This window comes from Octodon degus, unplaced genomic scaffold (genome assembly GCF_000260255.1).
Source record: "Octodon degus isolate 3935 unplaced genomic scaffold, OctDeg1.0 scaffold00157, whole genome shotgun sequence".
NCBI classification, from domain to species: domain Eukaryota; kingdom Metazoa; phylum Chordata; class Mammalia; order Rodentia; family Octodontidae; genus Octodon; species Octodon degus.
The window spans coordinates 2,044,338-2,056,714 of NW_004524733.1; the positions used below are offsets into that span (position 1 = coordinate 2,044,338).

The 12,377-nt window shown below is 36.3% G+C and overlaps 1 pseudogene; it reads left to right on the plus strand.

Moving 5' to 3' along the window:
• Window positions 1–5,795, plus strand: part of LOC101589753 — a 9,811-nt pseudogene extending 4,016 nt beyond the window's left edge.
• The last annotated feature ends 6,582 nt before the right edge of the window (window positions 5,796–12,377 follow it).

Genomic DNA, 12,377 nt, shown 5'->3' on the forward strand with positions numbered 1-12,377 from the left:
TCCAAGGCTTGGGACTCCATTTGTATGTACTGTATCCTACTCTGAGACCTCTCATGCCTATGTTGTTTTATGAAGCTCTACGATAGTCTAATTATTTTTTCTTTATTCTGAGCAATGAAATGCTGATCTTGGGTCTTCTGTTGAAATGCATTACAGTTAACAATGCCCCATCCCAAGCCTTACTGAAAGAGATATTAAAAGCTGTCATTTATGTTTAGCTACTTACTATTCTGATTAGCTACGGTGTCCCACAGAGTTCAATGCCAAAGAAATATGAAGAGCATAAGTGGAGGTCCCTGTGGCCAGGTCTTCAGTACCCAGGCAGACAAGATGCTGAGACTAGGGAATGAAACAACAGGCAGAAGCACAGACATTTGATAGCTTCACCCTCTTTTCTGGGCTTCACCCTCTTTTCCTATCTTTTCTTTTAACCATTCTCTCAAAAGCCCATCATTACCAAATATCTCATTTTGTATTTTCCTTCAATAATGTTGTCCTCATCTGTTAGTTCTATTTTAAAAGTTCCATTAATTGCATAGCTTATAGATGACAGAAATTTTGGGCTGGGAAGATAGTTCGAGGTTCCAAGTGTCTGCTTGATAAGCACAAGGGCTCGAGTTTGATCCCAGGTACAGCATGCCATGCTGGCCCTGGAACCCCAGGAATGCCATGCCAACCCTGAAACTGGGCATGCTGGTGCATGATTATAATCCCAGTGGTGGTCAGGCTGAGACAGGAAGATCACTGAGTCTGAGCTACTTAGTGAGTCTCTCTCTCTCTCTCTCTCTCTCTCTCTCTCTCTCTCTCTCTCTCTCTCACTTTATTTATTTGTTTTGTATTTTAGGACAGAATCTATGGAGTCCGTAGGGTCTCACTTTGTAGATCATTCTCAGTGATCAGCCTCCCAAGCGCTGAGATCACAGGTGTGCACCACCATGCCCAGTTGGAAGTCCATGATTAAAGTGCAGACAGATTTAGAGTCAGGTAAAGGCAGAGCCACCAAACGACAAGTGAATAAAACCTTCCCTCTAGGTTTTTGCTTTGTGAAGGGCCAAGATAAGTGTACCTGTCTCTAGCAGAAGGATTCCCTGTCATGATTTATCCAACTCCAAAGTCTGTGTCTCCTAAGAATTAAAACATGAAGAAGTTTGAGGGTTCCAATCACTCAAACAATAGCAAGTGTAATCAAAACTTCACAGTCTTATTATTTATACCATTCATGTAGAAAAATTATTTTAAAAACTGTACAGCCAAAAATACATTCACACTAATATTGGAATAGAAGCCTTTCTCTTAGTCCCGCAAAATTCCATCAAACATTACCTAAAACCAAGCAATATATTGTGAATCCACTACATGGAGGTGATTACTGGCTACTATATGACCATCGTCTACTACATATACAATCTTAATAAAAATTGAAGAAAAATGGGTTTTAAAATAAATCTTATAATATTTTAAAAATCGCAGTTGCATTTGCTTTCAAACCCTTAAACAATTATCAACTGAAAATGAGGATAGAGAGGCTCTTCCGCTGTTGATAGTTATAAAGCCAATTTTAGAGATTTTTCTGTGAAGAGTGCCCTCTGTTTACAGCTGAGTTGACAATCTTGTCTCATATAGACATTTAGTGGGCAAAGCATTCTGCACCTTAACAAGTCCCTAATGCAAACATAAAGAAGACTGATGCTTTGGCAATAACAATTCAGTACCATTATACACTTTTTTTTTTAACACATTTACTGTGTGTGATATTGACAGATAAGAGCTTTATGGCTTAGTGAGTGCTTCTTGGGGTTCATATTCTTCAAACTACCTGTCCCCTGGGATTTTACCATTTTTAAAAGGATATATTACACATTGTGGTAATAGGGACAGACTTTCATTTGTCGGTTTAGTATCAGAAAACTTTCAAAAACAGTATGCAATTTGCTTCTCAACATTATGTCAATGTCTACTTTATAGTGCAGAGTCTCAAGACAAGCAGGCACATTCTGACAATACTATGTCTACAATGCATAAGGTGTTTTCTGTAGTAGCTGGTACATGCACAAGCTCCAGAGGCCCGCTTGCAGTATCAGCCGTCACTCATTTTCCTGACAATCATATTTTCTGATTGCAATAGAGGAAAAGATTGCCAGAGGGAAAGTATCCTTGCCTTTAATACCTGTAAGGGGCTGTGTTATTAAATGAATTAGACCAAAAGTGAGAACAATTGAGATGTATCCCTCATTCACACATACAAAAGCCCTTACAGTCCAGAATAGACAATAGTTTAAAAAATACAGAAATAAATAGGAGGAAATGGGACAAAATGTGGATCATTTGTACATAGCGTCTTAAAAATGAACATAGAGGGCCAGCAAGATAGCTCAGCCACAGAAGCGCTTGCCCAAAAAGCAAAAGGTCCTGAGTTTGATCCCCAGTACCAAAATATAAAAAAATAAAATAAATAAAAATGAACATAGAATTTGCATGCCTGTGACATATAGATACTAAAACATGCCTTTGTCAATATCTTTCAGAAAATAAAAATAATAATCAAATATTTCACTAAAGATATGTAAATAGAATTATGTACAATACATAGAAAATTGCCGACCCTCCCACTCATGAAAATAATTAAATACAAAACACTATAATTAGAATGGCTATTACTGTAGATCTAAAAAACTGGTTAATTATTTCATGACCAAGAAAAATTTTTATAAAATTATATTTTTAAGACTGATTATGTGAATCTATTCTTGTTTCAATAATTTGCTAAGGAACCAAATGTTATTGTTAATCTTATAGTACTTTTTGCTTATCTTTGAGTTATAGAATAAAACCATTATGTATCTTTGAGTTACAGAATAAAACCTATATATGCTTTAGATGAGCAGGAATAAATGGATCATTCTATAACCGAAAATTCAGAAATTGCTTTCTCTGCCAACTGATAAGCATACAAGCTCCAGGCACGTGTCGGCTTAGTATACTCGGCTAGCCATTTCCTTATGATCATCTGAAAGCTATTAACCTAAAGATCAAATACAAGAATACTGCTGCTAATATAAAATCAATATTTTGCAATCTTTTTAACTATAAAGGGAAAAATCTGCAATCGTTATGTGATTTTTCAAGTTTAATAGGGCCATATTTTGTCTATCTGCAGAATTATCGAAGGCAATTTATATCAACTTCACATCAACTTGAATATTTTTAATATGCTTCCTATTTAGCAAGTATGTCTTTAAACATGGATTTGGTAGAATGTGTGCTTTCTTGGTTTATTTCCTGCACCATGATTTATGTTTGCATAAAAACCCTACAGCAGCACAACAGACACTCTTTCAACAATTGTTCATTGCTATGCATCGAGCCTGGTTTTAACACCCAACATTTTAAAACACTTGACAGAAGATAAAGGTGCAGGGGCGTTTAGAGAGCTTGCAGTTTAATGCACAGATTCCAAGGAAGCCAACACTTATAATACAGTGTTATTGCATTGCTATCAGTTAATCAAAGTCCAGGTGGATCAATTAACTCAGAAAGGTTATCACAGACAAACGGGAGGATGAAAAGAAGAAGCTTCAGTCTGTATGTGAAGGGAAAGAACTGTGATGCACAAACACAGGGAGGTATTTCTTGTGTGCTACATAGAATGCTGGGGCAGAACAGGTCTTATCCCACAAATGCCTCCTGTGCCTGAACATTGGTGCCTGTAGACAAGGGGTAGCACACACTATATAAACCAGAAACTCACTGTGTTTTAAAGGATTAAAATTCTGTCTTTAAGGCAACTATACGACAATTGCAGGAAGACCTTATACTATGGAAATTCCTAAATTAATTTATTTTACACAGTGATACATTTGGCTATAGTAAGACAAATTAAAGATGAATATGAATGAAAACCCAAAGATGTGTTACAAGGGGGCTATATCAACCTAGAGAAAATTTATAGTTATTAAACTGCATCAACAGATATTTAGGGTTAACATCAATTACTATAGGATATTTTTATACTTAATCTGTTCTGGTTTCCATAAGGGAGAAGAGAGAAAGACAATTTATTTTAAAAATTGATAAATTCTGATTGTAAAGTAATGTATGCAATTTAGGGGTGTATATATAGGAAATTAAAATTGGTCACAATCTTACTTCTTGGTGCTATTATTTGTATGCTTTTTCCATTTTATTTTCTGTTAGATTAATGAAATCATTTTGTTTTTATTATATATAATCATTATATTTAACAATAAAATAATAACTCAAAATAATTAGTATAAGGTTGACATGTTGCTTCATCATTAACTCTTTTGCTTAATCGTAAATAATATTGCTAACTCCTTTGCTTAAACTGACTTGTTTAACTCAGAAAATAACACTGTTGGGTGCAGTCTATAGCAAACTAACCCTCAGATAAAATATTCTTCAAACATAGCATAAACTCAATTACTTAAGAGACAGGTTAGTTCATAATATTATCAGATAAACAAGGCTGAGCCAACTGGAAATTTGAGTACTTTAAAAATTTATTCCAAAGTTCCAGACTTAATTTACACTTTTGAGGGTTCCTAATAACTTAGTTATTAATGTTAATGAAATATGGGATTAAGATATATATTCAGGAATAATATGCTTTGGATAATGATTTGTATTAATAGATCTGTGGCAAAAATTGATTCATAGAGCTAATCAAAACTGGATAAAATTGGACAAAATTGGGTGATATATCATAAATGCAAATTCAATTACGTCAGGTAGAAGGAGAAGTCAGTGAACACTCCAGAGAGAAAGATGAGATGGAATGCAAGTCACCATGTAGCCAGGAATCATAGAGAAACAATGGGAGTACCTGATTATTATCAAGATTCAGTGCATTCTAAAATACAAGTTGATTATGAAAGCAGACTTCATAGAATAACAAAAGTATTGCTTGGAGGTCTTGAATTGGAAAATGGAAGAAAATGTGGTTCATTTCCATTTGAAATTAGACATTTTTCTTCCCCCCATTTTATGGAATCTATTCACTTCAACAACATTAATTCCATTCACAAAAAATTCTCTGTAAATTAAAATTCATTTTCCTAATCAGGAAATGAGCATATAATGTGAATTTATACAATAAATAAATAAGCAAACAGATCAATATTTTTGAGCTCAGAATTATTGAATAAATCATAGAGCAATGCAGGAAGGAGAACACACTAAATTTTATGCTTCTTTAAAATGTATATCCCCCTCTCTTCCTCAGCGCTGCCCACAGAGGTGGCATCCATCTCCCACTTGGCACCACAGTGGCCCTCAGACCTCTTGTGAAACCCAAGATCATCAAAAAGAGGACCAAGAAGTTCATCTGGCACCAGTCAGACCGATGTGTCAAAATAAAGCGCAACTGGCAGAAACCCAGAGGCATCGACAACAAGGTGTGGAGAAGGTTCAAGGGCCTGATCTTGATGCCTAACATAGGTTATGGAAGTAACAAAAAGACAAAGTACATGCTGTGGGGCCAGGGAGATGGCTCAGTAGAATAAGTGATTCCCTGGCAAGCACTAGGACCCAAGTTTAATCCCGGTTCTGGGGGGAAAAAAAAGACAAAGCATATGCTGCCTGGTGGCTTCCAGAAGTCTCTGGTGTACAATGTTAAGGAGCTGGAGGTGCTGCTGATGCGCAACAAGTCTTACTGTACAGAGATTGCTCATAATGTCTCCTATAAGAGCCCCAAGGCTATTGTGGAAAGAGCACCCCAGCTAGTCATCCGAGTCAACAATCCCAATGCCAGGCTGCACAGTGAAGAAAACGAGTAGAAGGCCTGTGTGCATGTTTATTTGTGCTTCAGTAAAACCACAAAGAATGCTAAAAAAAATAAATAAATAAATAAAATAAAATGTATAATGAAAACTATGAACTAATGTAGAATATAATCACAGTTCTCTGTAAACTACATATAATTCAAAGAGCACTTTAGGGAAAATATATAAATATATATGTGTATAAACAATCAATAAAAGGAAACAAGAAAATCTTACACATTATAAAATTATATTGGCTTCATGTGCATAAATGAGAATTATGTGAGTTTGTGTAGAAGGAGCTGACTTTTTATGGTCTGATCAATGCCAGAAAAAACGAGGAAATCAGAACCAATGTAGTATGAAGCATGCTGTTTAAATTCATAATTTGGCAATATAACTTGAGCCTGCTCTGTTTGAGCTCCTATTCTCATCTTGCAACACCAGTGGGAACACAATCACAAAGTCCCTGGACTTATGTTTCATTCTAGTGGGTAGGGAAGATAATAACAAATGCATTAAAGATATGTCTGGGAAAAATGGTTTTGGAAAAATGGAAAGAAAGCTAACGACATAGGGATATGCCAGTGGTGAAGGCAGAATGCTATTTGTGTAGGGTGCATGGGATGTTTCCTCTCTCATAAGGTGACACTTGGAAGTAAACTCTGCAAATGGTGAAAGAAGGGTGCTGACTGGAAGTCATTCTGCAACAGCAAATGACCCTGATGCAAAAGAACATATAGAAACTTCTAAGCAGTGCAAGATAAAGGTCACAAGACTGTTCCAGGGGGAGTGAACAAGGAGATGAGGACTCACACATCTCTGAATTTGGAGCAGAATGTATCTTACTTCTCTGTAGGACAGCAAACCTGATTTGGCTGAAATTGTGCCATTTACACATGGTGTCCAGGGGTGATTATTCATAGTCCCTGCTGCCACTATGTAAAGCATTACAGTTTGGGTAATTAATTTTATTGTCACTCTAATAATAGCTCATTAATATGAATTGAGTTTTGACTATGAGAAAAATAGGAAGCACTAATAAAATTCTATCAGAGATGTGAACAAATCTTAGATGAAATTTTAACATATTGAGTTGGGCTAGTGGACAAAGCATATTATATAGTGTAATAGAAACATGGGTATATCGCATGTAAGTGTTTTTATGATGGGCTGAGAAAAGAGATTTTTATAGGATGTAAAGAGAATTGATAAAACTGTAGTACTAATTTGAAGTGAAGTCAAGCACATTCTGCTGATGTGTTTGGAAAGAAGAAAGATTAAAGAAAAAAGATTGAAGAGTGCCTCTAAAGATTTTAGCTTCAGGACCTGATATGGAGAATTTGCATGGCTAAGGGTTTCCAGACATGGAAAGCAGGAGTTCGTTTCAGGAATGTAACTATGTTTAACAGACATGTGAGTACAATTGGATACAGGAGCCTGGTATTCAATTGGAGGTACACATCAATGATATGAATCTGGAGTATGGCAAAGCATGGCTTAGCTCACTGAGGAATTACCTGAGTGGTAACAGAGAGGAGGGTCTGTTATTGGTCATGGATTCCTCTCCACAAGCCTCATGTCCTCCTAAGCAGAGCTTTTGGAACTGGTTAGAGCACTGGTTGTTGTACTAGATTAGCTTACTGATTAGTAAGCAGAGTACTGGATGGGAGACTCACTGAAGATGGTACACCCATGTTGTGTGTGTGTGGCATCGATCAGTGTGGGCTTGAAGCCAGGACGGAATAAAAAAGGAAAGAGGGAGGCTGTACTTCTTTCTGCCTGCCATGCCCCTCTGCCATGCCACCTTGCCATGGAGCCAATTGACTATGGACTGAAACATACTATAAACTATGGTCTAAAATGTTTGTATTTTTTTTAATCTTGTGGGTGTCATGTGTTTGTCACAGTAATGAGAAAAATAACTAAGACAAGGTTGAATGATGGTATTCTACCATTAAGAAGTTAGGAAAATTAGGACCTAGACAAGGGAATTGGAAGCAGAGGGCGAGATAAGGAGGACAGGGCAAAGGGATTTGAAAAAGAAGTGAAACAAGTTGCATTGTTTACATGTAACCACTCTCCAGAGGACCATAAAATGCATGAAATGCAAATACATACTAGTAAATTAAAAAACAAATTGAAAAAAGAAACAAAAAGTGGTCAATGACGTAGGAAAAAAATGAAGGTAATTCCATTCCAGGAAGGCACACTTTAGACAGGGCTGAAACACAGGAAAGGAATGGACTTGGAATCACTGGAACTTTTAGAGAGACAGGTTGGGAAGGAGAGCCGGTGGCAATGCCCTCGGAACAGCATGTGGTGTTAATACTGCTCACGTCAGTGCGGAAGCTGAGCAAGAGGTAGAACTAAAGTGTCGGATCCTCGATACCAGGGATGAGTCACAAGGGAAACAGCCCAACAGGCTGCGGACAATGAGCATGACGGGCTGCTCCTAGGAGTCCGCACAATGGGTCTTCCCTGGTATGGATACTTTCAAACTGTGGCCCCCAGAAGTGTAGGACAATATCAGTATCTCGGATCCAACAAGTGGAAGGAGTAGAATAAAAACCATCAGAAATCTGGACTTTCCTTTTCACTAGAGCAATATTATCTCTGATTAATTTTTATTGTAGAATAATCTGAGATCATTTAGATTTTTTCTTTGAAAGCTTTGCTATTTTAAGTAAACATTCAGATCCAAAATCAACAACTCCTGCCACAAAATTTTTGAAAAACATTGATCTGCACCATGTGGACTGGGGAGATGGCCCAGTGGAATAAGTGCTTCCCTGGCAAGCGCAAGGGCCTGAGTTCAATCCCCGGTTCTGCAAAAAAAAAAAAAAAAAAAAAAACGAACAAAAAATAAATAAATAAATAAATAAAAACATTGATCTGCACCAAAAACAGATAATTAATAGAACCTTGCTTGAAATTTATTTGTAAAAAAATGGAAAAGTCTAGATATAAAAGCAAAACATATCTTCCAAAAATTCATTTAATTTCTATTACAAATTCTACATAGCAAATATTTCAGTATTTTACATTGTTTTTCTTATGATATTGCATTCTTTATGATAGACATTAATAAGTCTAACCAAAATTTGCATATAATGAACACATTTGCATTTTCTAGGTATAAGGTAGGTGATTTTTTAAAGTTGGTTTTTAAAGAACTTGTTTTCTTAGGAGACCGATTTTTTTTTTTTTTAACTTAGGGTTTGTGTTACTATCAGGAAATCAACTCTAAGAGTTTATGAGAAACTTAGTTTTGTCCTCTAGAGAATTCTGAGCCCTAAAGGGACTCCTCTAATTCCTAAGGGACATCTAACATACAAAACATAAAAATCAAAATCAGAAGGATGTACTTCAGATACACTATGTAAACACCATCCTTGAGGAAAAGAAGACTGCAGTAATGAATATATGCAGAAACTATGCTGGCTCAGACAAAGGAGCGTCTGAATCCTTCTTAAAATGTGAATAGCAAGTACAACCAAGTCTGTTTTAGGTAACTACCTTCCGGAAGTCATAGCAAAGTCTATACAAAGCGATGGTTGTTTAACAAGTCACAGGGGGAATATTTTAAAATTGAAGCACTAACATCACAGTCACTAGACAGTGTACATTTATATAATCACCTTTTCAGATGTAAGTGTATTTTTCCCAACTGACACACTGGAAAATATAATTCACCCTTGGTCAATTGTAATAGAAAAAGTAACTAAATCACTTCCAGATTAAGTATTATAGAAAAACATTTTTCCCCTTGTATTGAGTCTCAGAAAATAATGCCAACATCCTGAAGACAGAATTGGGTAGAAAATGAAATAAAAGTGTAGCAAAGGATCAGTGGGGAATTAGTGATAAGACCAGCAGGAAATCCATAGCTCTCCAAACAATAGTCCAACCAGCTGACTACTGATAAACAGGCTGGGAATAGCCACACACAGAGATAAGGAACAGCAGGAAAATGGGACACACCAGCGGGAAACTGCGGAAGCTACAAGAGATTCCATTGAAAAGTGAATTGAAGGAACAGGCTGAGACCCCATAAGTCAGAGATCAGAGTCGTAGAGACAGATGGAGAACAGTAGTGAGGATGAACTGGTGTACCAAGAACACAATGCAGAGCTGACCCGGGGATGATGGAGAAATACCCATCTGTGCCAAGACTCGAACAACTCTCGGTTATACATGAAGGCTCTAAGTGTAACTCTAGTGCACAGGAAATAGCCAGTGTGAAAAACCTCATGCTAGACCAGTAACAATGTGCACTTGAATTACATGGAAATGTGTGTATTCTTTTCCATTATGTATTCAGTCTACTTAAAGCTAATTCTTCACTGGAAACCAACAAACCCCCAAATTCCAATAAAATATTTTACGTTAAGAGAACTAATAAAATGATGATGACATGATGGCATATACACAATTTATGAGAGATCATGAGCATAAACACTTTATGCTTTGCATTTAGAAGGCATGATTATGTTGAATAAAAAGAAAGAATAGCTTTCTTACTACATGGCTTTGGAATCAGCTGAATTTGCAGAGGTAACCCTTGCTCTACAAGTTGTCTGTGAAACATTCTTAGTAGTACAGGAAACATTCCTGAGAGTTTAAAGGAAAGTGTACCATTTTCCCTCTAAAAATTATTTGACATGAACTAATAATAGGCAAATGAATGAGAGAAAAATGAATATACATTTTGAACCATGTTTTAGGAGATGTGGGAGCTTTCCTAGACTCTTTCTAGAGCCTACTCAGAATAAATGTCTTTTTTAAGCTTAGATTAGTTTGATGACTGTAGTAGGCACATAGACACATGACTGGACAAAAAGATCCAATCTACTAGCAGCAGGCAGAAGAAATACTACAAGTCCTCTCTCTCTCTCTCTCTCTCTCTCTCTCTCTCTCTCTCTCTCTCTCTGCTGGAATTGGGGATTGAACTCAAGTCCTTTCTCTTGAGGTTCATCTTTGTAACACTTCCTCCCAAGTTATCAGGCAACATACTTCTAGAAAGGTTTTAATTTTTTTGGCCTCTCATTATTCTTGAAGGTGAGGAGGTTAGAGCAACACGCTTTTTGGGTTTTTGTTTTACTTTTTTTTAGGTTTTTATAAGTAATTTGTAAAAAGGGATACTCCTCTCTATGACCCAATTTAGGAAGGAGGATTTCTAGTTTCTGTGAGTTGCCTTCAAGGAGACCTGAGAGACAACGGGGCAGAAGAAACTCATAGAGTAGCTCTATTTGTGAGGCTTTCATTTGGGGCACTGTTTCCTGAACCCTCAGGTTAGTTCTAGTTGTTGTATACGCTGAGATTATAAGTGGCACAGAAAAGGTTATTCCAGGCCAGACTCCAGAAAATATAATCATAATGAACTATTTGTTCTTTTTTCTCTCCTTCATTTTTCCACCCCCCACCTTTTCTTTCTTTCTTCTTTTTTCCTCTTTTTCTTCCCACTACGTACTACAGAATTTGTGCATATTGGAAACAGAAATGGACAGAAAAGAGCATCTGGGCAAACTCAGTGGAAAGCAGATTAAACGCCTTTCTGAATGGTTAAATTGGAAAGACAAATAACCACAAAATATTCAGAGGATATGAGCCATGTGCTTTCTTCTCAGTGCAGAAGATGTAAAATGGGTTTCTGAGATTTCTAAGTGTCTTTTTCTGGCAATTAAACAAGAAACTAGTCCTGTCGTCAGCACTACTGTGCAATAAATGTTCCTGAAGAGTTATACCCAATTCCATTTTTTGACAAAATAAAAAATAAAAGTACTGAGAAAGATCATAATCATTTATTACAAACACATCCACCTTTGCATTTTAACTTATTTATCAAAAATTAAACATGTTCTCTCAAGACAGTGTGTATATATTTAGTGATAAAAGAATTAAGGAAGAGGCAAAGTTAATTAGGCAGAATTAATTAGACAGCAATGAATGACATTTTGAGTTAGAGAATAGAATTAAGTATTTTAAAGGAGAATGCAGTAGAATCAGCAATTAGACATGGAAAATTTGTCTCATTCCTAAAAGTATATTTACTGTATTAATATGAATTATTTAGAGTAAAATACTATGAAGATTTCAAATATAAAGTAGCATCATATCAATGTCATCAAAAATCCAATAATACGTACTTTTGACATGTTCAAATACTGTAACACTTTTAAATGATCCAATTAAGATATGAGACCTATGAAAGTAAGATTAGCAATAAATAAAAATCCATCTCATCTTTTATCCCCAAAATAAATCAACAAACAGTTTAAAGAGTTTGGCTTTGCATCATATAATCAGAAATAACTTATTTATGTATTGGTTTTGTATTGGAGTTTTAAAATAGAACATTTGCACGGAGCAACATACTGAAACTTTTCTTTTCAGTTCGAGGCAAGGTTTTGCTAAGGCAGTAAATGAAGCAAGCTGGGCTTGAATGTGCAGTCCTCTTGCTCCGGGCACCCAGAGTCCTGGGATCACTGACCAGCGCCACAATGCCCAAAAGTTAATACAATATTTTCATAATTAGGGCAGGCCAGATAGTTCAGCGGACTAAAACACCTGCTTAAGCAGAGTGCAGCAGCCGAG